The 27,393-nt window shown below is 31.2% G+C and overlaps 1 protein-coding gene across 2 annotated transcripts in view; it reads right to left on the bottom strand.

Moving 5' to 3' along the window:
- The window catches only part of LOC132756718 (uncharacterized), a 35,307-nt gene extending 18,278 nt beyond the window's left edge, over positions 1 to 17,029 (bottom strand). Inside the window, exon 1 of one of the 2 annotated variants that reach the window (XR_009629366.1) lies at positions 16,948 to 17,023. The gene's annotated coding sequence lies outside the window, so the exon portion shown is untranslated. Of the gene's footprint in view, positions 1 to 16,947 lie in introns of both variants that reach the window. The other variant, XM_060747850.1, reaches the window with a different exon arrangement.
- Positions 17,030 to 27,393: the final 10,364 nt, after the last annotated feature.

Genomic DNA, 27,393 nt, shown 5'->3' with positions numbered 1-27,393 from the left:
AGGGAACAAAGTATTAATTCGTAAGCTTATTTTGTTCATGTTAAGTACTTTATTTACTGTCTACAAGCTTTTTGGAAGTATTCTTTTATATATATTTTTTCAATTCAGACAATAAATTTGTAAAGAAGATATATAGCTCTATACACTTAAGTATGTATAGATTACACTATTGATCTAGCTTTGTTTATTTTTTCATTTTTCATAACTATTAAAAAATGTCCTTCAAATTTTACATGCAATCATTGTTATCAGTGCATTCAATATCCATATACTTTTAAAATATTTGACTTACCACTGGTGATAAATGTATTCAATGTAATACCTTTTAGGCTAACAAGCACATGCTCTGACCAACAATTTATCGATTCAAGCAAGTTTATAACCTTTAAGTGCGACAGGTATATCTTTAATTTGAATATACTTGAAATAATCACTCTTGCACATTGTACGTCCTTAATTTGTGTTATGTCTATACCATTAAATCTTTTCGATTTAAAATAATAAAGGCTATCAATATTGTTTAATGGGTAAATAAGAAGCGTATGTAAACGTTTGTAAAAAGGCTTTCAGAGCTATATTGAGAGTATTGTAAACGTGACATTATCGACATAATTTGCTATTAACAAAATAATCGGTTCAAATGGATTCAAAACATTAATTGTTTTAATGGAAATTACATGTTATTTGTAACAGTCATATTGTTAATACCTGGCAAATTAATATTTCAAAATACTTATAACTAATTGTTTTAAATGAGTAGTAAACACTGAACTTTTTAAAAAAGTATTGATATGAACTCTTGATTACTGCTACGAATAGAATATAAATTTCCATGGCACCGATAATAAGACAATTGGGAGGGATCCATATAACTGGTAACGTTGATTTATTATGATAAATATATTAAAACATCACTGTGTAAAAGAGTGCATATTGTTAAGATTTGTTTGCCCTTTAGTGACAAAATTATTCTAATAGTGTTATGTCTATGTTTTCAAGTGAATAAATAGATTTTCGAGTTAATAGAAAAAGTAGGTAAAAACAAATCTTCCAAAATTTTCCAAGGATGTACGATAGATATATATTTGTTTGGTTTTATCGCGCAACAACTAAGAGTTTGGATAACCTAGTGTTTAACAAACTTCAAAGCAACACCACTAGGTGTGAAAACCACCTCTTCTGCTGAAGCTAACAGATGCATATACTTCATTTGTTCGATCCCATTAGTTTAAACATATTTTACTTCTCAGAATATATATACACATGTTACAATTTACAATATACAGAGAGCCATTCAAATTCTCTTAAAAAAAACAGGATTAGAATAAAAAAAAAACAACGTAACGTGTCTTATAAAAATTCTTCTCCTAAGTGATTAATTGACATGTTATAGGCCCTTAGATAATTACATATTTTATAATCTGAGACGAATATAATATAAAAAAAATCACGAATTTATATTAGAAAAAAAAAAGAAAACACAGAATTTGATTTGCATTTAAATGCTTCAAGAAACATAGTATATGTTCCATTGAATTTATTTAGAATGAATATATTATTGGATCAAATTAACATTTATATGAATATAAACATACAAAAAAGAATAGTATTTGAAAAGAACACAGAAAGGTGAGAAGGTAGTGAAGAAGGAGAAAGATAAATAATGAGGTATAAAGTATAGAAATATAATGATAAACTGTTTGGGAGTTAAATGAATCATTTTGTCTGTTGGATGTAAATCTGTACGTGTGAAAAAAGTATGTCATTAGTTTGGTCAGAAAGGTCTCGGTTGCCTTAAAGTACAACATTTAAATCAATGTCAACATTATTCAAATTTCGAAGTAACTTTTGTCGAGCTGTGTCAAATTGTGTACACTCGAAGAAGAAATGAAAGCTATTATCTATTTGGCCGCAAAGACACTTATGTTATTTTTAAAACCAAATGATAGTAAAGAGAACTACACTTTGTTCGAAGTCTTGTATGAAGGATTTGAAGTTTCTTTCACCAGCAAAATAATGGTAAGGCGTGTGTCGTTTGTTTTTCTTAAAATTTTGTTTGAATGATGTGAGAGTTTGAAGGTTGCAGACATAGTGTGGAAGATTATTCCATACCCTTATTGCAGTCAGAAAAAATGAGTTAAAATAAAGTGTAGTTCTTGCATATATATTCCCGGAATGTTGTCAATATTACTTAGATTGTACCTATCATTAGTTGTTGTTGGGAGAATTGAAAAAAGATAATCTGGAGCTAGCCCATTTTGAATTTTAAAAAGTAAGATCATTCTATGTATATATCGTCTTTCTTCGAGAGATTCCCAGTTTATTTCATTTGAAAGATTTTCGAGTGAAACAAGTCTTGTACATCCGGAAGCAATACGAGCACATTCGTTTTGAATTTTATTAGGTTCGTCTAATTCACAATGTGTAGCATTTTCCCATATAACATCGCCATATTCAAGTAATGGACGAATGAAAGAAGTGTAAATTGTCTCTAGTGATTTTCTATCTAGGCGAAATTTAAGTTTTCTCATAATATTTACCCTATTCCATGCTCTATTTGTTATATAATCTATATGTGAGTGTCATGTGCATTTATTCGAAATTAAAACTCCAAGATGTTTGTGGTCAGAAACTTCAGTAATAGTCTGATTATTCATTTGTAGTTCTGGATGTTGATTTGGATATCTCTTTCTAGAGACTAACAAAGACTCAGATTTAGAAGGATTAAATGAAACATGTCATGTACCTGCCCATAATGAAATTCTGTCTATACCCGACTGTAATGTGATAGCAGCTTTTTGTGGATTTTCAACGACAAGATAAAGACTAGTGTCACCGGCGAATTAATTGATACAAGATTGTATATCTTCAACCATATCATTAACAAATATGAGAAGAGGACCAAAAATTGAGCCTTGGAGAACACAAGCTGAAAGATAACCAATAGACGATTTATAGTTAGAAAGGACAACACGTTGTTGTCTATCTCTAAAATATTCGAGAAACCAAGTGTAGACCTTTCAAGAAATTCAAGCATGTTTCAATTTAGTAAAAAAATCTGGAAACATAGTGATCCCTCGGAAGCATTCATCACAACAAAATTACAAGAATATTAAACCCTTAAGTAAGTAAACCCTTATGCAAAACCTTGTCGAAGCTTTACTAATGTCAAAGAAAATAACTCGTACTTCTAGCCCGTTATTAAGGGCTTTGCAAAGAGTATCATAAATAGACACTTATTGATTGACTGTTAAATCGCCTGGTATCAATCCAGTACTGAACTGAACTGAAGTAAGGAAGTTGTTCTCCCGCAAATGGTTAAAGAGATGTTTGAATATAAGTCTTTCAAATACTTTCTTATATAGCCTTCTCTTCGTCAGAGATATGTAATTTGCTTGTGTTGCTCTTAAGTGGGGCTATTGTTTGACTGGTTGTAGATGAAATAAATGTTTTTAGAGTTTTCCACCAATCCTAAGATGATAATGATTGTTCTTAAAGTTTTTTTGCCACATTACAGCAACAATTGGATATTGTTTCCCTGATTAGTAACGAAGTTTTATTTCTAAATTGTCTGAATTTTGCCAATGAGTTGTTGTTTGTTTAAGTTTTGCTTTTTTATATAATCGCTTTTTTTGTATTTGACTTCGTATGGTACTTGTCATCCACGGAACATCGGAAGGGAGAACATATATCATCTTATTAGGAATACAATCTCTGGCAATATCTAATAATTTATCTGTCAATTTGTTAGTATAAATGTTTATGTCAGTATCAAAGCAATTACTCCAGTTAGTAGCCTGTATATCATTTCTTAACTTTTCATAATCACCACGCTTATATTCCCAAATAAACCTTTGGAAAGATTTATGTTTATATTTCTTGAATTTCAAAAAACAATAAATAGGAATGTGATATCGCGAATCTTGATCTAAGAAATGTTCACCAACACCAGAATGGAGTATGTTTTCTTTGTTGGTTACAAATATCAAGTCAATTATTGACTCCGAATTTTCACTAAAATGTGTGGGTTCTTCGATTAGTTGAACCAAACTTAATTGTTGTGCAAGTGCTGAAATTTTCTTATTTGATAAATTGTTTAAGGCATTATAATTAAAATTTCCTGTTATAATTATATTTGTTATATTAGTATCTACAGCAAGAGCAATTGAGTCTTCAATAAGACCGTCGTAAATTGCATCCGAGTTGGGTGCTCGATGAAAAACTCCAAAAAGGATATGTTTGTTGTTTTCGAGAATACGTTCAATCCAGATATTTTCAAAAAAGTTAAGTTCAAGATCACGTCTTTTGAAGTAATTTATTTTTGATATATACTATAACTCCTACATAAGTATTTTGTACACGATCTTTACGTTCAGATAAGAAATATTATTTTAGAGCGAGATCTTCGGTAGGTATATTCGGACAAAGCCAAGTTTCAGAGAAAGCCAGTATATCAAAGTCAAGAAGTTCTGAATAAATTAAGTCAAGTTTATTACAAATGCTTTGGACGTTTAAGTGGACGAACGAAAGGTGATGTTGAATATAATTAAAATAGGACTGAGATTGGACTGAGCATGCTGAAAACAATGATTCGGGGCCAGGGTTTTTATGGACTTCACCGGCTATCAAAAATAAGTAAGTATAGCCACATACAAAAGACGGTTATAATAAATGTTTCTATAAATGCGTATGTAAATCTAATGTTTAATTCGAGTTTTTCAAGATTTGGAATTACAGAAGTTTTATTAACCTATGTTTGTTAGCGGCAACTAATAAAATATACTGTAATGACAAAGTTGATATAGGGCAGAAAAATATATATAGACATAACAACAAGTGAGTGAATAGAGGAAACAACCCGTAATACCTGTATGGACAAGTGACAGCTGTATGATATTTAATGTTATCGGCTATGTTATAGATGATAAGAGTATCAGGACTATGGATTCTGCTGTCAGGACCATATAATGATGAGACACGTTAAGAAGAGTGTACACATTATTTATTCGTTTAACATTTGTTGACTATGAGACTATGATTTGAGATAAACGAGTTGAGGAAGAGATTGTGAGTAGATGAAGGCAAAAGGAAGATATTAACTTAACAAATCAGAATATATACTGTTAAGCTGTAACATATTTAAACAATTATAACACATGAAAGTACAAACAGTCATATTATACATGTATATCATAATATAAGAAAAAGAAATATTAATATGATATAGTATATACAGTTCATCTTAGTACATATTTAAAACAATTATTAAATATGGAAATAGAAAAAGTTATATTATATGATACAAGGTTACATATCAATATAGGTACATCGGCAATAACTAGGCTTAAAGCCAGACATATGCGTTCAAATCGTGGTACTTTTCAAGTACTTGTCAAGTATTTGTCAAAAATAAATTAAGTAATTCACTAGTAACTCGTAAAGGCTCTAATATTTCGTGTAACTAAAATATAATAACATTTAAAGTTGCATCAATATATACTAGGCTTCAAAGCTATAATATTAAGAATAACGAGAGTCAACTTATATCAAAAATGCGCCATCGATTAATAGGTTTAAAGGGTATCATACATGCTGTATTAAGTATAATGACAGCAAACTTACACTTAAAATGCGTCAGCAATTACCATGTCATAAGGCTATCATATTTAGTGTAGTGAGAGAAAACTAACACCGATTACAAGGTTTCAAGGCTATCATAATAAATATAATGAAAGAAAACTTACATTAAAAGCAAATCAGCGATTACTATAGAGTAATATGTAACTTAAACATATCAAAATATATAAAAATCAGCTTTTTATATATTTAAACAATAATACAGTATTTTAGAAATAGAAAAATTAATATTTATGGTACAAAATATCAAAATATGTACATCGGCAAAACAGGTTGAAAAACCTGTATTTAAACAAGAAACGTACTTGAAAAGAAAACAAAAAAATAATAACAATAATGTAATAATTATAAAATAAGTTCTTGAGCGATTGCTGTAGTTTTTAATGTATACACCTCACATGCAGCATCTGTTACAAAACACTACTCAGATTGATAACCCTGTACAAGTGGAAACATCAGCACAACGCAATGACATCCCCCATGGCTCGCAAGTATTCTTTAGGACGACATCAATAATAAACTTGATATAAAACTCAATAATATTGAAGCAAAAATAGAAAAGCAAAATCAGGTTTGGGAAAACATAGACCACATATTAGAAACACAAAACAAAAGGCTGAGCAAGGTTGAAAATCAACTGACCACAATGAACAGTTTGAATGAAAATTTAAAACATTCGATACTTAACAACAAAGTAAATGTACAAGATTTAGACAAGAGTGTCTGTGAATTTAGAAACAAAGTGTTTGAGCTAGAAGAGAGTTGCCAAGCAAACAGTGACATTTTTGACAACCGGGTTATACTTGTTGAAGAATCAAAAGAGGTACTATCAGAACATAAGAATATAAGATTAAAATGCAAGAAGAAAATTAAAACCTTAGATCAAACCAAGAAACACAAAAAGAAACAATTCTTGAAATACAGTGCAAACTCATGGAAAATAACCTTATCTTCTTTGGTATTGATGAAATTAATGAGGAACTTAAAGCTTCAGAATTTACAGAAGGGTTAGTTAGGTAATTCTTAAAAGAAGAAATGGAAATTTGCAAAAAGATAGAAATAGAAAATGCATATAGAATAGGGAAGAGATCAAGATACCAGATGAAACCAAGACCTATAGTTATCAAATTAAATTCAATAAAGGACAAAGAATACATACAACACAAGGTATTTTCAAAACTTAAAGATACCCAATATGCAGTGCGAGAACAATTCCCCAAAGAAATACAAGATAGGAGAAAACCCCTGTATGCAGAGATGAACACAGCTAAAAAATCTGGAAAAAAGGTAAAACTCATCAGGGACAAACTTTTCATCAAAAATGAACAATACACACCAGAAACATACAACCATACAACCAAAAGTAGAACAAATACAGACAATCAACATCCAAACACAGAAACAAATACAACATCACAAAAGAACTACAGGATGGTCTATAATAGCAAACGAAGTAAAATCCCAGCAACAAGCAGTTTGTTTAGAACTCCAATTTCAAAAAATATGACCTCCTAACAACAATGTATGAAACACCCATCAGTATAACTCAAAGAAAACAAACAGATAAAAGAAATGCCAGTCAAAGATCTCCATTAGAGATAGAACCAGATGCCAAGAAACATAAAGAACATAGTGAAAGTGATAGTGAAGACAGATCAGAAGAAGAGGACCTCTTTCTTGAATAACATGCAATGCCACATCAAGGAATCAGAGACAACAATTTTCAACAATAAGACAAACAAGAGGACAACAAAACAGACTTAACAACAAAAAATTGAAATCACATGGACTTAAAATTTGCTCAATAAATGTATGTGGGCTGAAATCAAAGCTGATCATACCGGAATTCCTTGAATTGATCAACAAACATGACATTATAGCTATACAAGAGACAACACTAGATGGCATTGATTATGTTCATGAGAGAAAATGAAACAAAGTGCAATATCCCTTGTCCCCCCCCCTCCCCCGCCAGTACCGGCTTAACCGGTATTCAGTTTTCAACACTTTCGAGCTGGAATCAGTGTTCGGAATGAACCAGTAAAATGTAGCAACGCTGAAATACAGGAGATCTTCTGCCAAAGTTATATAAAGTATATTTGTATGGTTTGGTCGAAATCGGCCCAGTCCCGTTGGTCATATAATTTCCTAATATATTATTATAGTTAAGACTTAAAACATCTTTTTTCTGAAACATTAGAGTGCTTTATAATTGGCGTGAAACATTATCTAATAAATTTCGATTCATTATATAATAATCATACCAAATTCTTAAAGGGTATAAAGCTATATCTTATGAAGTGTTTAAAGTGTTTTAAATTTATAAACGGTAAAATGTTGTTTTCATATATCGTTGGATTTTCGAAAGAGTTGTAACATTGAAAGTCTCTGTTATTTGAAACATTGGATATTGTGCGTACAAAGAGTAATATGTTCCGAAACAAACTCTAAACTGCAATGGTAATAGGGTGTTAACTCTTGACCTGCTGAATTTCTCAAAACGACTTCTCCAGCTTTCATATTGAAACAGTCTATTATCAATTTTTGGGATATCAAGTTAAAAATTTAGTCATTCAACCAACAGTTTAGAGCCTGGTCAGACTGCGTGGATGTGCAGGCTGGCTTGGCTTTAAACAGGTGGTAAAGTATAATCAATTTTGATTTCAGCATGGTAAGAGTTAAGATATGGCCAGCCTGATCGGCACAATAAGAAACTGAAAAATTGACAACATAGGTCAGTTAAACGCGGTCAAGGACATCTGAGTGTATAAAATGTACTGTACAGTTTATGAGTTATGGAGACTTTTCTTAACAAAAGATTGAACGTAAGAAGGGCTTTTTTCAGAAATAAGGAAACTCTAAGTAATATCATCCATATGATTTTTTTTATTATTGTTAAGAAAGAAATAATATCATTAAACTAGTCACACAAGGAAGAAGATATTGGCTCTTGGGGGGAGGGGGGGCACAAGGGATATTGCACTTTGTTTCATTTTCTCTCATAAAAAGACTTTATCAAACCGAATATGCAATTTTCATATTCAGCTTCAGAGGGATACCTCTGTTTGAGATTTTTTACCACATACCAAAGCTCTCCGCCTTGTACATTCGGAAAGAAAGATACTTAATTTTTGGCATTTTTAAACCCCTTCTTTATCCTGGTGACTTAAGTAACATTACTTTTTTGTTTGGTTTATCTCCGGTCATTGGTTTCAGAGAAGATAATGATTCGTACTAAGACGGACAGAGTGAATCACAATAAATCACTATGAGCACGCTGTGTTAAGGTGAGCTAAAAAAAAAAAAAAAGAAAAAAAAAGAAGGTAATAGCACATATCAAGCTTTTCACTGCACACGTGTATATATATCTACGATATATAAAAAAGTCCGAGCACGATAAACAGAACTTTCAGTTCTGAAAATACCAGCAAGCACAGTCCATTAAATGCTCACAGCAATTGATTAACCAAATAATTACATTAAAAGTTATAAAAATTATATTTTAAGACGTATTATCTTAGTTTAATTATATTTTATCGTATAAATATACACACAATATACAATTTCATAATTTAAAAACACATTATCAAGTGTACATACAAAAGGGTTGGGCCAAAAGTTCTAACAACATTATCGTGGGCCCTTCCCTGAGGTAAGTCAAAAATAAGTTTATGCTATTGAATGAAGTTGTGTGATATCAAATACTTATCAATTTCAGTTTTAAATAATTTTTCAGGAACTAATTGTAATATTTTTATAATAATTTTACTTATTATCTTCGTTTGACACTAAGGCATAGTAAATGAGACTGCAGTATGGTGTCTGATTTGTAAAGCTTTTGTTGGTCGTGTTGGCGCTAGCGACAACAGGACAAAGCCCCAAACGGGGCGTTGTCGGACTTTCGTCTTGTGGTCCTGTCGCTAACGATGTACGCAAAACGGCGCATTGTCGTGCGGCGTGTTGTCGCAATGTCACATTGTCGCATGGTTCAAATCGAAAGATCATTATGCAGTTTCGTACATGAAGGAGGGAAATTAAACAAGAGGGCCATGATGGCCCTGAAATCGCTCACCTGTATATAGGCCCCCAAAGCGGGGCCAGTTTAAACCCCGGGGCTTTTATTTGAACAAACTTGGTAGACACCCATTAGAAGATGTTTCATGCAAAACATCTCAAGTCTAGCTCGTTGAGGTTTATAAAAGAAGATTTTTTAAGTTTTAACTATACGAATATAGTAAAAAGCAATGACGCCCCTGGGGCGGGGCCAGTTTTGACCCCAGGGCTCTTATTTGAACAAACTTTGTAGACACTCACTAGAAGATGTTTCATGCTTAATATCTAAACTCTTGCTGTTTGGGTTTTTTCAAAGAAGATTTTTAAGTTTTTGCTATACACATATAAGGAAAATCAATGTCCCCAGGGGCAGGGCCAATTTTGACCCTAGGGATTTTATTTTAACAAACTTTGTAGACACTAACTGGAAGATGTTTCATGCTTAATATCTAAACTCTAGCTATTTGGATTTTTTCAAAGAAGACTTTTTAAGTTTTTGCTATACGCATAAATAAAATCAATGAACCCCGGCGGGGCTAATTTTGACCCCAGGGCTCTTATTTGAACAAATTTGGTAGACACCCATTAGAACATGTTTCATGCTAAATATCTTAGCTCTAGCTCTTTATGTTTTTAAAAAGAAGATTTTATAAGTTTTTACTATATGCATATAAGGAAAATCAATGACCCCTTGGAGCGGGGCCAATTTTGACCCCAGGCCTTTATTTGAACAAACTTGGTAAACACCCATTAGAAGATGTTTCATGCTAAATATCTTAGCTCTAGCTCTTTGGTTCTTTAAAAGAAGATTTTTTAAGTTTTTACTATATGCATATAGGGAAAATCAATGACCCCCGGGGCGGGGCCAATTTTGACCCCAGGGCTGTTATTTGCACAAACTTGATAGACACTCACTAGAAGATGTTGCATGCCAAATATCTAAGCTCTAGCTCTTTGGGTTATTTAAAAGCTAGAGGATTTTTTAAGTTTTTACTATATATGCATATAGGGAAAATCAATGACTCCTTGGGGCGGGGCCAATTTTGACCCCAGGGCTTTTATTTGAACAAACTTGGTAAACACTCATTAGAAGATGTTTCATGCTACATATCTTAGCTCTAGCTCTTTGGGTTCTTTAAAAGAAGATTTTTTATGTTTTTACTTTATGCATATAGGGAAAATCAAATACCCCCCCCCGGGGCGGGGCCAATGTTAACCCCAGGGCTTTTATTTGAACAAACTTGATAGACACTCACTAGAAGATGTTTCATGCCAAATATCTTAGCTCTACCTCTTTAGATTTTTTAAAAGAAGATATTTTAAGTTTTTTCTATCAGTTTCCATGGCAATCAGAATTCTGCATGGAATTAAATTCTTTGAACAATTTTTAAAGATGACCACCAAAGGAACATTCCTGTGAAGTTTGGATGAAATTGGCTTTGTGGTTTATGAGGAGTTGTCATTTAAAGTAAAAGTTTACGGACGACGGACGCCGGACGAAAAGAGATCACAAAAGCTCACCCTGTCACTTTGTGACAAGTGAGCTAAAAGATGGAAAAGAATGAAGCCTGTTACCTGTAGAGTAAGTTCCTTCTGAACCTCGTGCTTTACCGATTGAGCTATTGCGATATTTACTTTTACAATTATCAGTCAAATATACAATAAAATATATATAGTATTAAGATGGACTGTTCCGTACTATATATAAATATGAAGAAACTTCTGTTTATCGTGCGCGGATTATACATGTATTATTTATGTTAATGAAAGGCATCTTAAGCACTTATTTCCGTTACATCGCATGCCTGTATGGAAACAACTTTTTTCTCTGATTAGAACAGAATATGATATATCATTATGTAGACTTCCTTTCCCCATATTTTATTCCAGATATCAGTAATAAAGAAATGTTTGCTTTTAACCATATAAATATTAAATTAAATATAAAACGCAGAATATTTCAAAACATTCAATTTTAATGATCAACATTATTTTTTGTCCAATCACATTGTAGTATTTTTCAAATTTCTGCTAAGTCTAACTTTGGTTAATGTGTACGAACTAAATAAAATTTACTTAATCTGTCGTCTAACCAGTCTAACAAATTTCAGTAATGCATTATATTAGGGAGGAGTTAGAGGTGTGGTTTGCACTCTGAATTGGAAAATATAAAGGTTAGCAAAACAATGCCAACGTAAAAATAATTAGGCTTTCTAAATGTGAGGATACAATCAAATGATTTATTACATAGATAATACATGTGGGGCACACAGAGACAAATGATTACATAGTTACTTATTTATATCCTTTTAACTCTAAGAAAAATGTCTGTTATAAATTGCTGACTGTTTAAACTTTATATTTTCTAGAAAAAGTAACCAAAAAATTATTTTCTTTCACTTGATAGGAATGAGCTGCATTAACAATCCAATAATATTAAGAATACAATGATTACATTTTAGCTGGAAAACTCATTGTAAACTGACCCCCTCCACCTGTAAACTTTTTACAAATTTATAATTGTGTAAGAGATAATGTGTGGTTATTATATTTGTAAATTGGGTTCATGTTGTGTTTACAAAAACCGTCAAGAAGTTAAAAGAGTATAACAATTAATTTAAAACATTTTGCAGGTTAATGTTAATTCATACCAAATTCTATATGAAAAATATTCAAGTTTTATTTAGAACCTGGCTTACAGTTAAATGCCCCGGTGTTGAAGAATTCAGCCAGCGTCGTAAAATAATCGAAAAGAAAGCATTTTATTTCAAGTTGAAACAGTAAAAGCAATCGCTGGACAGGGACAACACTCGACTTATTTACTTTTTTCTCTAAAAAAACAACAAATAAACGATTTAAACAAATATTTGAAAAGAAAATAAAAGAAATAAAATATGTTTTCCTTTTTTTAAGTTAGATAGGTCTGCTTCTTTACACTTGTTGTTTTGTCCAAGTATTAATCCTTTCCATAGATAAATGAAAAAGTTATCCAAATATAATCAAATTCAAATAATTTGACGTAAATGTCATTTAAAGGTCAAGGTCATATCTAAATTATGCCACATGTATGTTTGGTCACAAGTGTTTTTCTGTCTACACATGAATCAAATCCGTGCATAAATAACGAAATAATGACAATTTAACCAAAATTTAATAAAAACCTTACCGGTCAAGGTCATTTAAAGTTCAAGGTCCGACTCAGTTAAACCTTTTAAAATGTCTTGTTCAAAAGGTTGTTTTGTTCAAGTATTAATTACAAAGTTACAGCCAATTATAGCGATATTCAGTGAAAATAAAATATTTTGACTTTCAAGGTCAAGGTCATACATATGTCAAGGTCAATTTGGGTTTGATATTAATGAAGGTCCTGACATAAAAGGTGTTGTGTCTTAATATGAAGTAAATCCATTCATAAATAACATAGTTATAGTTACAGGGAAAAAACAAGAGAATTTCATTAATTTTACCTTGACAGTCAAGGTCAATTTAAGGTCAGTTATTTTAGTCATTTATGACTGAAGGTCAAGGTTGGTTAGGTACTTGAAGGTCTTTCCTAATGGTTGTAGTGGCCAAGTATGAAGACAATGCACCAAGAACTTAAAAATTTATGATCGAGATACACATTTGCGGACGACAACGGCAACGTCAACGCCGACATGACTGTATAGCTTTTAGGGATCATGATGGTGAACAAGTGTGCAAAGTTTCAAGCCATAATTATGTCAATGGACTATGAAAATATTTGAGGTGTTACAAAAACTTAAACATACATTCTATGTCGAAAAGGGGACATAATTCTGAGTGCTTGTTACAGTTACCTCCTCCTGCCTACAGGTAGGGGTCATGATGGTGAACAAGTGCTCAAACAAAGATTCAAAGCCATATGTCGATGGACTTTGAATATATTTGAGGTATTACAAATTTTAAGTCGAAAAAGGGGGCATAATTTTGTCATAATGCTTGATATAGTTATCTCCTCCTGTCTACAGGTTGGGGTCATAATTGTGAACAAGTGTGCAAAGTTTCAAAGCCATATGTCAATGGACTTTGAAAATATTTGAGGTATTACAAACACTTTAACATAAGTGGTTACGCCGACATCGACGCCGACGCCGACACTCGGGTGACTACAATATCTCTAATTATTCTTATCGAATAGTCGAGCTTAAAAGGTAATGGTCACATCTGAAGGTCAGATGTTAGACAATTTCGTGTCTGCTCTATAAATAAGAAATAAGTTCAATCATGGCTCAAATGTTTACATCAACAATATGACGTAGCATATGTCACCACTGTGCTGCTTCATGGCCAGGTTAAATATCAGACAATTCCATGTCAAACCCTAACCCTGGTAAGATTTTCATCAAATTTGGCTCAAATATTCACACCAGCAAGGTGATGTGTAGTCGAAACCTATGCTACTCTGCCTCTGCAAACTTTCTGTTATTTTCAACAGTTTAAAAGTCAAATGTCAGACAATTCGTGCCTGCAATATAGATTCTTTACTTCATCTAGGACGTCCTTCTAAACCGGGCTTAAAAAGTGACCAATGTGCACTGACATCAAATCATAGAGACGTCAAAAAATTACTGATTATGTAAAATTTATCTGTCTAAAGAGTTCTAGCTTGTTTTTATCTTCACACTTAAAACTGTCTGATACAATGTTCTATTATTTGTACTGTTTTGCTTTCATCTTAGCTTTATACCATAAATACCATTTATATGATATATAATTTACTAGGATTGGAATATGCTAATAAGAACAAAAAGTAGGCTTGTTTCAATTACCGTTTGCTTTATATATGCAATACAGTAGTATAACATAATTATAAACTGTTTTACGGATAACGTATGCAGCAGTCCTATAAAATTAGTTTATTTATAGAAACCTTTAAAATATGAAACATTCAAATTACAAAAATAAACTGGATATTGTTAAGATGATTAAACTAAAATTATTTATAAGCTTTTAATGACACAACTGACTGAATTGTTTTAATTTGACAGACAAAGTAGAAAGACTAATCGAGGCATAATATCAAAATAATTTTAGTTTAATCATCTTTACAATATCCAGTTTATTTTTGTAATTTGAATGTTTCATATTTTATATATATAAGGCTTCTCAAAGAATACATTAACTCTTACTGTACGCATATGTAGAGTATTTGCATGTATTCTTTCCTTCTTTGTTTAAAATTGCAATATTTAGTGTTGTTTTACCCTTTTAATTAATTTCTTCAGTTGTTATTCCCCAACTAAATAAGTGGGGAGCATATGTTGATAGGATGGTTTGTCTGAACATATGTCTGAACGCCTCATACGTACATCTTTATTCTTGTCCAAGCAATAACTTGGAAAGGAAAAAGCAAAGCCGTGGTTAAGGTCAGAATTTGACATTTTTAAATCTTGAGGTCAAAGGTAATTAAAGGCACAAAAATACCCCTTGGTATGAACATTTGGATTTATGTCATCTTCGTTTGATATAATAATATTTGTGTTTACTGTATATATAGCAATAAATGTTGTCAACTTATATAACATCTTTTCTACTGTCCGAACCGGAAAATAATTTTTAAAAAGAAAAACAAATATGAATAAAAAAAGAATAATATCGGTATAGATTTGCTAATTTTGTGCATATTACAAAAATAGAAGCATACAATTTATATGCGGCTAACTTTTAACTTAATACTGTAAGAATTATCCTTAAATAAAGTATTTAAGGTTCTTTGGCGCACACTGTCAAATTTGAATTTTAGAAATAGCCTAATTAAGAGCCAAGGGCCATTTAATCAAATTTTTTGTCCAAATCTTAAACTTACACCAGAGTAAGTATATAGTCTCTCTTTTACAAAAATCCAAATCTTACAAAATTTTGCTTTCACAAAGCTCCAGAATCCAAGATGGCGTCCAATATGGCCGCCGATTTTATGCAAAACGAGTATATATCTTATTATGGTAAATTTTACAGCAAAAGTTATGCCGTTTTCAATAAAAAGAAGTGCAAACATTTCAAAAATAATCAAGTTATGATTAAATGACATGAAATGTATAGCGTTTTGGGTTTTTATCTTAAAATTTTCAAAATATCAAAGAAAAATGCCTATTTTTTGCATATTTTTCTATTATGGTTACCTAGAAATAACAAAAATATTCCAAGTAGCTCCTTAAATTCTAATATTGTTTTGTTTTTCATAAAAACTATGTGCGTTTTCAGTTGTTATCATAAAAATCGCAAGGAATTGCATAATATATAAGGTTTATACTTGATTAAAGTGGGTGGGGTAATCTCACAAAATTCGAATACAAAATTTGAATACAAAATTCACCGAAATATGTTAATTTTATTTCTCTGCTTTTTTATTTTACTTTATATGTGATATCATACAATTATTCTCTTTTTTCATGCATTTTTATTGTTTTCAAGTCTATTTTAATACTTATTTTACGGTGGGTGGTGTAAAATAAAAAAAATGCACATATAAATATGTGTATCGAATTACTGAAAGCTACCGGAAATATCGAAAGGTACTTAAATTTCTTAAGTTGACTTAATAAAGAAATAAATTAGTTATCTAAAGCAATGGAAATGATATAAACCATTTTTTGGAAATTAAGGTATATTTTGTTATGTAATTTTCAACTTCAAATTATTTTTCCTGATCATACTCTTTCGCCACACTTGTTGTTCAACATAGATGCAGGCATGCATGTGTTTTGACTGTTTATAATTAAATTCGATTTGAAAAAAAGTGTTTTATGCACTAATTCTCATTTGTATGCATTTCTTGTTCTTTAGTTGTTCTTGTCTTTCTTAAAGTATAGTGGTCTAGGTAAAACAAAAAAGAAGAGAAGAATGCACATTTAAATATATGTATCAAAATACTGAAAGCTACCGAGAAATACCTAACTAAACCCAAATTATCTTATGTTGCCTTAAAAACGTGAAGATATAAGTTATTTTAAATGCAAATTATAAAACAGGAAGAGATTACTTCATATACAACAGTACTTTATACAACGCATGAATCAATAATACTTCTCTTGTTTCATTATTGTAATATGAGACTGTTTATATAAATGTATACATGCGCATGCTTAGAAAGTAGTCCAGAGTTTATCTATACTTGTGTTAGAGTTATACGTTGTTTATTTGTGATATACTCACATACAAAACCACATAACATTACAATTATAAGGCTCCAAAACTATATCATAATATATAATTTTTAAACAATTATCTCATACATACCGAGAGACTGCTTAACTCATTGTTTGTAAAGTGTTCTAATTATTCAATATCAGCAGCAGCTATGAAGCTGGTGTATTCTAAAAAAATAGCCCGAAGAAAAAAGAAAATTATCCCTCAAAAGAAAAAAAAACAACAATTATTAATAAATAATTAAAATAATATGCTTACATGTAATCCTGGTGTTAGTTAATACTCCTTAAATAATAATCGTCAGGATTAGTCAACTCGTAAAAATTCTTTAAAAAAAGATGTGAAAGCGAAATGAGACTGGAATAAAGGATTTTCTCAAACTATTGTTTTCGTAATTGTCAGGGGGCGACTCAAAACATTTCTGTTCAACCTCTAGGGCAACATTTAATATATACAGTAATCCAAGTTGAGGAGACGGTGGGGGTGCAGATTTTTCATTAAAGTTCTCAGAAGAAAAAAATGTAGATATAAATGTTGCTGTTGTCAAATCGTATCGCTTATAATTGAAAAAAAAAACACAACAGACTTATGTGTGCATGATGGCGACTTGCAAAACCGATAAATCAAGGATCGTATTGGATACATAGTAATCCCGGGACATGACCACCTAATTATACAATATAAAGCAAGCGAAATTATGTATGATTAATATTATGATAATTTTAAAATTTAATTCATTAAAACGCAAAACATGTTTTTAATAAATATACGCGAAACGAATTGATACCATGATGTTTCTAATTTACTTCTGATAATATATAAAATGATACAAAACAAACATGTCCATTTATGTATTGTCCAACATGAATATGAGATCAATACTTTTTTATATCCTTATCTTTTTAATATATGTTTTGATATCTATAACAATTGTATGTTCTATGTACACCTATATGTTAAATTGTAAAATGTAGTGGCTAGTCACTAGAAACTTTATAGTTTATGTGAAATAAATTTGTTCGTTCGTTCACTAAATTATCGAATAGATCTAAGCCCTGCATTTTAATTGTTACTGATGTGTTATGTAAGACTTGCATATTTTATTTTTTTCTGACGGACTAACTTTTATATATACTTTTATCTGGTTTCCAGATATTTTAATAACGCACGTGTAAAACCTACACTACATAAAGTATTTGTACAAAAAAAATTAAGACATTACAATTATAGTGAAAAAGGTTTTTTGAATGAAACCACTGCCATATCACATTAAAGTATTGACCATCTGTCATTTATGTCAAAACGCTGTTTATCAATTATAATAAGTATATCTTATGGTATTTTCTTAGAAATAAAAATATTAGCATACATGATATCGTGTATTGACAAAAACTTTTGACTTTTCAGGCATAAATCATTTACAAATGTTGAAGTATTTTTAATCTTCAGTTTAGATCAATATTATGGCCATTACATACGATATAAGCAAATATTTTAACGTTTCAGACAAATAGTTCAATAGGTTTCTTAGTTTTCCCTATAAAGCTGAAGTATATTTCACCAGTCATATTGTTTTACATCCTTTAATTACAGCAAGTCGCTTTAGTAGATCATGAAGTTCATATGGCATTTTGTTTGACATCTTATTCAAGCTGATTATCTTATAAATATGATAATATATAGTCACTTAATATGTACATGCGTTTGTTTATGTTCTATGCTCAATGAGGGTCCATCCGCACTTCGATGCACTGACAGTACGGACCGAGGACATGTCACCAATTGTGTCCTAAAAGATTATTACCTGTCAAAAGGTGACCTATAAAATTCACAGAATGATACTTAATATGTATCCAAGTCGATTTTTGTGATTTTTACTATTTTGATGCATGGGAGGCCAATGAGACCATAATATGCATCATGGAGAAAAATTAGGTGTTGCTGCTCAAATAATGATCATATCTTCCGGGGGAGCTGGACTTAGTTACAGCAGGGTCTTTCAAATAGAAAGACCCTGGTTACAGTCAATTTAATTTGGTCGTGTGCATCAATATTGACTCGATCATAGTGAAAGTTTCAATATACACATACGACCTACATGATATGAAATCACCTTCTTTTTAGTTTGTGACAAAACTTTATTGAAAATTGAAACAACAGTATGTTAATAACAACGCACATATAAGACCATTGAGCCGCGTCACGACAAAACCAACATACTGGGTTTGCGACCAGCATCCGCGCAGTCTGGTCAGGATCCATGCTGTTCGCTTACAAACCCTATAACAAGTAGAGAAACTGATAGCGAACAGCATGGATCCTGATCAGACTGCGCGGTTGCGCAGGCTGGTCTGGATCCATGCTGGTCGCAAACCCATTATGTTGGTTTTGTCGTGACGCGGCTCATTTATAAATGTACACTATTACCCGCTGCTCAATTTCACTAGTATTTCCATACAGCAATCCTTAAAGCTTACTATGTACAGTACAGTTAATGTTAAAGTATAACATCCTCTTATCTATGATAACAGTTTAAACAGACATATTTTATTAAGTTTTGTAATGTTACACTGTACCTTTCATATTTATGTCTTCTAAAATAAGTCCACTTGAGCTCATTAATCAAAGGAACTTGCGCCAGTTGCATCGAGTCCCAATATTTGCCTACATACTATTACTATGTCTGTTTAAGACTCTTATTTGGTTGTATCTCCGTGATATGTTAAAACATTGTTACTTATACAAGACAAATAAATATTCATATTAAGTAAAAATAACAAATGCAACTTTACTCACTGTATATTATTTAATATCACAGTAGCATTAATGTCATTTTTTATACAATGTACATGTCTATAAAACAATTGCTCACAACAGAATATAAATTCAAGATTTTTGATGATTCTACAAAAAATTCTACCTCAACTGTATCAGAAAAAGATTTAAAAAATATTTTTAACCCACAGTGATCTTCATTTTGACCAAAGTGATCTCAAACCACAACCCACAGTGACATCCAAAAAAGATCTTAAATACCAAAAACAGAGCCTCTATGTTGGGCACAAATTCCATTGTTAGCTGACTTTGACCTTGATCCGAGTGATTAAGAGAAGTTCATATCTTGAAAACTATTTATCACAAACTCTTAATTTTCACATAGTGATTGGCCATAACTAGTAGATGGCCCCTATTGATTTTGGGGTCACTATGTTAAAGGTCAGGGTCACAGAGGCTTTAAATGTCAAGATGGTTTCCGCTGATTATCTTGAAAAGTATTAAGCACAAAGAAGTCATATTTCACATATTGATTGGTCATAACTAGTAGATGGCCCGTATTGATTTTGGGGTCACTATGTTAAAGGTCAAGCTCACAGGGGTCTTAAATGTCAGAACGGTTTTAGCTGATTATCTTGAAAAGTATTCATCACAAAGTTGTCATATTTCACATATTGATTAATCATAATTAGTAGATGAACCATAGTAATTTTTGGGTCAAAGGTCAAGGTCACAGGGTCATCATATTTCTGATTTTGATTGGTGGCCCCTATTGATTTTTGGTCTGTAGTTTTCTAATATCTGATTATCTTTTGAAAACTATTTATCACAAAGTCTCCATTATTTTTCTTTTTTCCATAATTGAACACTTCCATGTACCCATTTATGGCAGTTTCTGTAACAAAACTACCAATTATGTGAGTCAAGGGCTAGAAAAGGGGGCATATGTGTCATTCGACATTCTTGTTTTAAGTTTCATTTTAAGTGCTATTTATATCCTATACAATTTTCTAATTTATATGTATTTTAGGACTTCATGGAAGTGTCAGTCTCAACATGCTCTGGAAAGTGGAGAAACAATGCAACAGGTTGCCAGTATTGTCCTGCAGTCATCAAGACATGGTCACAATATCCCACTGCTTATAGATGATCTAAAAAGCCATTGGAAGTCATTTTAATAGTAAAACCCCAGAGGCCTGTTGCTATAAGGACTAATGCTATATTGACTAGTGTGTGGATCATATTAATTAATGGTTGCCTATGTCAGCTTAATAGTAACTTACTTCCATAATGTTAAAACATTTCATGTGATTGTGTTTTGTGTAATACAACATTTGTCATGTCGCCTTAAGTATAGAATTGCATTGAACTGATGCATTTTATGAATTGATCAACTGTAATCCTGTCTTTATAAGTTTTTAAAGTCTTGATTTCAAGATAAATAAACAGTTTTAGTTGTTCGTGTGACTATATCTTACTGAAAATGACTGCATAAAATGTGAAGTGATAAGCTTCAGTACTTGCTATCAAGTTTTAAATATTTTATAGTTTTAGAATATGAACACTATTTTATCTATGACAATGATAGGTCAGTTAATTTTTTATGTTGATATTAGTGTAGAATCACTTTGTAAAATTTACATAAATCCTGAACAGAAGCATCAAAATCAAAGAAATTTGCATGGTAGCTAGGCAACTAAAATTTCCTTCAGTTAACTAAGGATTTTTAACAGGAAGAACATATTAAAATTAAAAAGACTCTGCATGTTTGATATCATTGTAACTCTTTCAGAACTTAATCTCCTGCATGCCTGTAAAATTGGAAATTTAGAAATTTACAACAAAATAATATATGATAACCCGAAGTGCAGTGCAAAAGAATTAGTACTCTGCACTTCTTAATTTTTGAGTTATTGCCCTTTGTTAATTTTCATACTTTAATTTTGTCTGGGCCATTTCTCTTCAACTATAAAAGCTGTTGACTTAAACTTCATAGAATGATAGATCTCATTTAGAAAAAGTGCAGTGCACAATGACCGGTACTTTGCACTTCCTAATTTTTGAGTTATGGTCCTTTGTTGATTTTCATATTTTATTTTTGTCCAGATTATTTCTCCTAAAGTATAAAAGCTATGGACATGAAACTTCATAGGATGATAGATCTCAATAAAAAATATGCATTGTACAAGAACCAATAATCTGCATTTCTTATTTTTGAGTTATTGCCCTTTATTATTTTTATATTTTATTTTTGTCCAGGTCATTTCTCCTAAAGTATAAAAGCTATGGACATGAAACTTCATAGGTGCATTTCTTATTTTTGAGTTATTGCCTTTTATTTATTTTTCATACTTTGTTTTGTCCAGGCTATTTCTCATAAATTATAAAAGGTATGGACTTGAAACTTCATAGGATGATATATCTTATTGATAAGAAGTATAGTGCAAAGAAAATGCTGCTCTGCACTTCTTATTTTTTAGTTATTGCCCTTTGTTAATTTTCTTGTTCTGGCCATTTCTCCTAAACTATATTGTTCACAAGGCGACACATCCGACTCGTGAAGTTCTAGTTCATTCAAATAGCCAGTTGTGCACTTAAAATTTGTTAAATTTAAAACAAAATTATGGAATATATTGTGGCTGCTTGGCAACACTGATTGATTTTAGCTTGACTGTTCGATTAAAATAAGTAGAGCTTTTGTAGTCACCCAAACGTCGGTGTAGACGTAACAACTTATGTTGAAGTTTTTATGATATACCTCAAATATTTTCAAAGTCCATTGCCATATGGCTTTGAAAATTTACGCAATTGTTCACCATCATGACCCCAGCCTGTAGACAGGAGGAGGTGACTGTATCAAGCATTTTGTCAGAATTATGCCCCTTTTTTCGACTTAGAATTTACATTTAAGTTTGCATACTACCTCAGATATTTTCAAATTCTATTGACATCTAGCTTTGAAACAAGTTGAAATTTTATACTCTTCTTTGAGAGCATAATAGGACTCTCTTCAAGGCCTATAACTGTAACACGGTTTTAAATGATAATTATTCCCTTGTTAACTTTTTACTGTCAAGCACTAATAATAGTCCAGCATTGCTTCCCTACCTACAGCTCTTGTTTCTAATTGTATAGGTATTAAGTAAACCAGTTATACAGCAGATTATTATTATGTTATATGGAAATTAACATTTGATCAAATGCTTATTGGTTATTGTAAACAATAACATACAGGCAAAAATACTGAGTTTCTGCTAAAATTAACATGACTTTCTATCACTAGTCAAGTGTACAAAACCTGTATGTAATATCTTAAATGAAAGATTTTTTAAAAGTAAATAATAGACATTGTAATTTTATTGAAAATTAATTTATTTCTGCTGCTTTGTTAGCTGTATTTTGCAAAGTAATATGTGAAAACTTTTAAAATAAATTTAAAAAAAAAAGATATTCCACAGTTGCTAGCTACTTTTATGTTGTATTTGTGTAATGATGTCCTTTATTTGGTACAACTACCTTTTATGTTGTTACACTTTAGTCATATTTAATTTACTGTTGTATTAAACTGTTGTCACAGTAAGTGTTTGTCAGAATAAGGTTAAATAATAAATGGACACAGTGTTTAGTTCTTCTAGAGTTGTATTATGGGGTGTTTGGACTTTACACCTCCTGGATGTTTCACCCCAAGACACAATTTTGAATAAAGCATTATAAACACTGGCTCATTAATTACTAAATTAGCACCTTTAGAAGAGTGTACAAATGTAACTTGTAGTTCTTATTAGTTTTTATAAAATAGGAAATAAAATTATATGATGAAAATAACAGTGCTTATTTTAATGTTATGTTATTGTATAGTGCATACATTGTAGATATAGTAATTGACTCTGAATAAAATTTAGTAAATCTGATCATTTTGTTCTTATCTGTTTTCCATACTGTATTACATTGATTCAAATTATTGATACATATTCGGTTAATTTTATTTGAACAAGATTATCATTTTTTAAATAAAATTTCTTAATTAAAATTTCAAAAAGCAAATATTCTCTCAATGTCTATCATGCAAATTTATATGATATTGAGTTATCTCAATATAATCCAATATAGGTGTAACAACTAAGGTATGTCAAACAAGTTTACTGATATTAATCCATACAGTATATTATATCATTTATAAAAAAAAGTAGCCGAAACGTCCAGGAGGTGTAAAAACCAAAGGTGAAACGTCCAGGAGGTGTAAAGACTAAAGGTGAAACGTCCAGGAGGTGTAAAGTCCTGAAATCTGGTATCTCTAAACAGTAATATAACCTGTTAACACTATAGAAATGCAATAGAACCATTTGGTATTGATTGTTGCAAGTGTTATAAAATACCGGTACACCTTGCGCGAAAAAAAACCCACAGGAATAGGTCCGTTGCTATATCTCATGACATGTTCATTTTACATTACACCTTTCATGTAGCAAACTTAAAAAAAGTCTTCACAAAAAGTAGTATGCAATCGTACCTATATAACATACGAATGTATGTAATATTTTTCTTGTTATGTTGTACGTAGAGGCGAGATATTGCCCAGACACGAAAATAGCACAATATCTCGTCGCGCAGTACAATTAGTTGGACTATGTTAGAGTTATACGTTGTCTACTTGTGATATACTCACATACAAAACCACATAACATTACAATTATAAGGCTCCAAAACTATATCGTAATATATAATTTTTAAACAATTATCTCATACATACCGAGAGACTGCTTAACTCATTGTTTGTAAAGTGTTCTAAATATTCAATATCAGCAGCAGCTATGAAGCTGGTGTATTCTAAAAATAGCCCGAAGAAAAAAGAAAATTATCCCTCAAAAGAAAAAAAAACAACAATTATTAATAAATAATTAAAATAATATGCTTACATGTAATCCTGATGTTAGTTAATACTCCTTAAATAATAATCGTCAGGATTAGTTAACTCGTAAAAATTCTTTAAAAAAAAGATGTGAAAGCGAAATGAGACTGGAATAAAGGATTTTCTCAAACTATTGTTTTCGTAATTGTCAGGGGGCGACTCAAAACATTTCTTTTCAACCTCTAGGGCAACATTTAATATATACAGTAATCCAAGTTGAGGAGACGGTGGGGGTGCAGATTTTTCATTAAAGTTCTCAGAAGAAAAAAATGTAGATATAAATGTTGCTGTTGTCAAATCGTATCGCTTATAATTGAAATAAAAAACAAACAAAAAAAAAAACACAACAAACTTATGTGTGCATGATGGCGACTTGCAAAACCGATAAATCAAGGATCGTATTGGATACATAGTAATCCCGGGACATGACCACCTAATTATACAATATAAAGCAAGCGAAATTATGTATGATTAATATTATGATAATTTTAAAATTTAATTCATTAAAACGCAAAACATGTTTTTAATAAATATACGCGAAACGAATTGATACCATGATGTTTCTAATTTACTTCTGATAATATATAAAATGATACAAAACAAACATGTCCATTTATGTATTGTCCAACATGAATATGAGATCAATACTTTTTTATATCCTTATCTTTTTAATATATGTTTTGATATCTATAACAATTGTATGTTCTATGTACACCTATATGTTAAATTGTAAAATGTAGTGGATAGTCACTAGAAACTTGATAGTTTATGTGAAATAAATTTGTTCGTTCGTTCACTAAATTATCGAATAGATCTAAGCCCTGCATTTTAATTGTTACTGATGTGTTATGTAAGACTTGCATATTTTATTTTTTTCTGACGGACTAACTTTTATATATACTTTTATCTGGTTTCCAGATATTTTTGATTTAATAACGTACGTGTAAAGCCTACACTACCCGAAGTATTTGTACAAAAAAATTTAAGACATTACAATTACAGTGAAAAAAGGTTTTTTGAATGAAACCACTGCCATATCACATTAAGGTATTGACCATCTGTAATATATGTCAAAACGCTGTTTATCAATTATAATAAGTATATCTTATGATATTTTTTTTTAGAAATACATGATTAAAAACATTAGCATACACAATATCGTGTATTGACAAAAACTTTTAAGGCATAAATCATTTACAAATGTTTAAGTATTGTGATTTCCGCATTTCAAGTATTTTTCAATCTTAAGTTATGATCAAAATTATGGTCATTACATACGATATAAGCAAATATGTTAACGTTCCAGACAAATAGTTCAATAGGTTTCTTAGTTTTCCCTATAAAGCTGAAGTATATTTCACCAGTCATACTGTTTTACATCCTTTAATTACAGCAAGTCGCTTTAGTAGATCATGAAGTTCATATGGCATTTTGTTTGACATCTTATTCAAGCTGATTATCTTATAAATATGATAATATATAGTCACTTACTATGTACATGCGTTTGTTTATGTTCTATGCTTAATGAGGGTCCATCCGCACTTTCATGCACTGACAGTACGGACCGAGGACATGTCACCAATTGTGTCCTAAAAGATTATTACCTGTCAAAAGGTGACCTATAAAATTCACAGAATGATACTTAATATGTATCCAAGTCGATTTTTGTGATTTTTACTATTTTGATGCATGGGAGGCCAATGAGACCATAATATGCATCATGGAGAAAAATTAGGTGTTGCTGCTCAAATAATGATCATATCTTCCGGGGGAGCTGGACTTAGTTACAGCAGGGTCTTTCAAATAGAATTAATTTGGTCGTGTGCATCAATATTGACTCGATCATAGTGAAAGTTTCAATATACACATACGACCTACATGATATGAAATCACCTTCTTTTTAGTTTGTGACAAAACTTTATTGAAAATTGAAACAACAGTATGTTAATAACAACGCACATATAAGACCATTTGAGCCGCGTCACGACAAAACCAACATACTGGGTTTGCGACCAGCATCCGCGCAGTCTGGTCAGGATCCATGCTGTTTGCTTACAAACCCTATAACAAGTAGAGAAACTGATAGCGAACAGCATGGATCCTGATCAGACTGCGGGTCTGGATCCATGCTGGTCGCAAACCCATTATGTTGGTTTTGTCGTGACGTGGCTCATTTATAAATGTACACTATTACCCGCTGCTCAATTTCACTAGTATTTCCATACAGCAATCCTTAAAGCTTATAATGTACAGTACAGTTAATGTTAAAGTATAACATCCTCTTATCTATGATAACAGTTGAAACAGACATATTTTATTAAGTTTTGTAATGTTACACTGTACCTTTCATATTTATGTCTTCTAAAATAAGAACACTTGAGCTCATTAATCAAAGGAACTTGCGCCAGTTGCATCGAGTCCCAATATTTGCCTACATACTTTTACTATGGTTGTATCTCCGTGTATAGATATGTTAAAACATTGTTACTTATACAAGACAAATAAATATATTTAAATTAAGTAAAAATAACAAATGCAACTTTACTCACTGTATATTATTTAATATCACAGTAGCAATAATGTCAATTTTTACACAATGTACATGTTTATAAAACAATTGCTCACAAAAAAATGTAACTTCAAATTGAATGATCTTTGATAATTCTACAATAAATTCTACCACAACTGTATCAATAAAAGTCTAAAATAATATTTTTAACCCTCTGTGATCTTCATTTTGACCAGTGATGTCAAACCACAACCCACAGTTGACATCCAAGAAAGATCTTAAATACCAAAAACAGAGCCTCTATGTTGGGCACAAATTCCATTGTTAGCTGACTTTGACCTTG

This window comes from Ruditapes philippinarum, unplaced genomic scaffold (assembly GCF_026571515.1).
Source record: "Ruditapes philippinarum isolate M1 unplaced genomic scaffold, ASM2657151v2 ctg203_1_1_1_1, whole genome shotgun sequence".
Classification (NCBI taxonomy): domain Eukaryota; kingdom Metazoa; phylum Mollusca; class Bivalvia; order Venerida; family Veneridae; genus Ruditapes; species Ruditapes philippinarum.
This window is presented reverse-complemented; position numbering and strand designations above follow the sequence as displayed.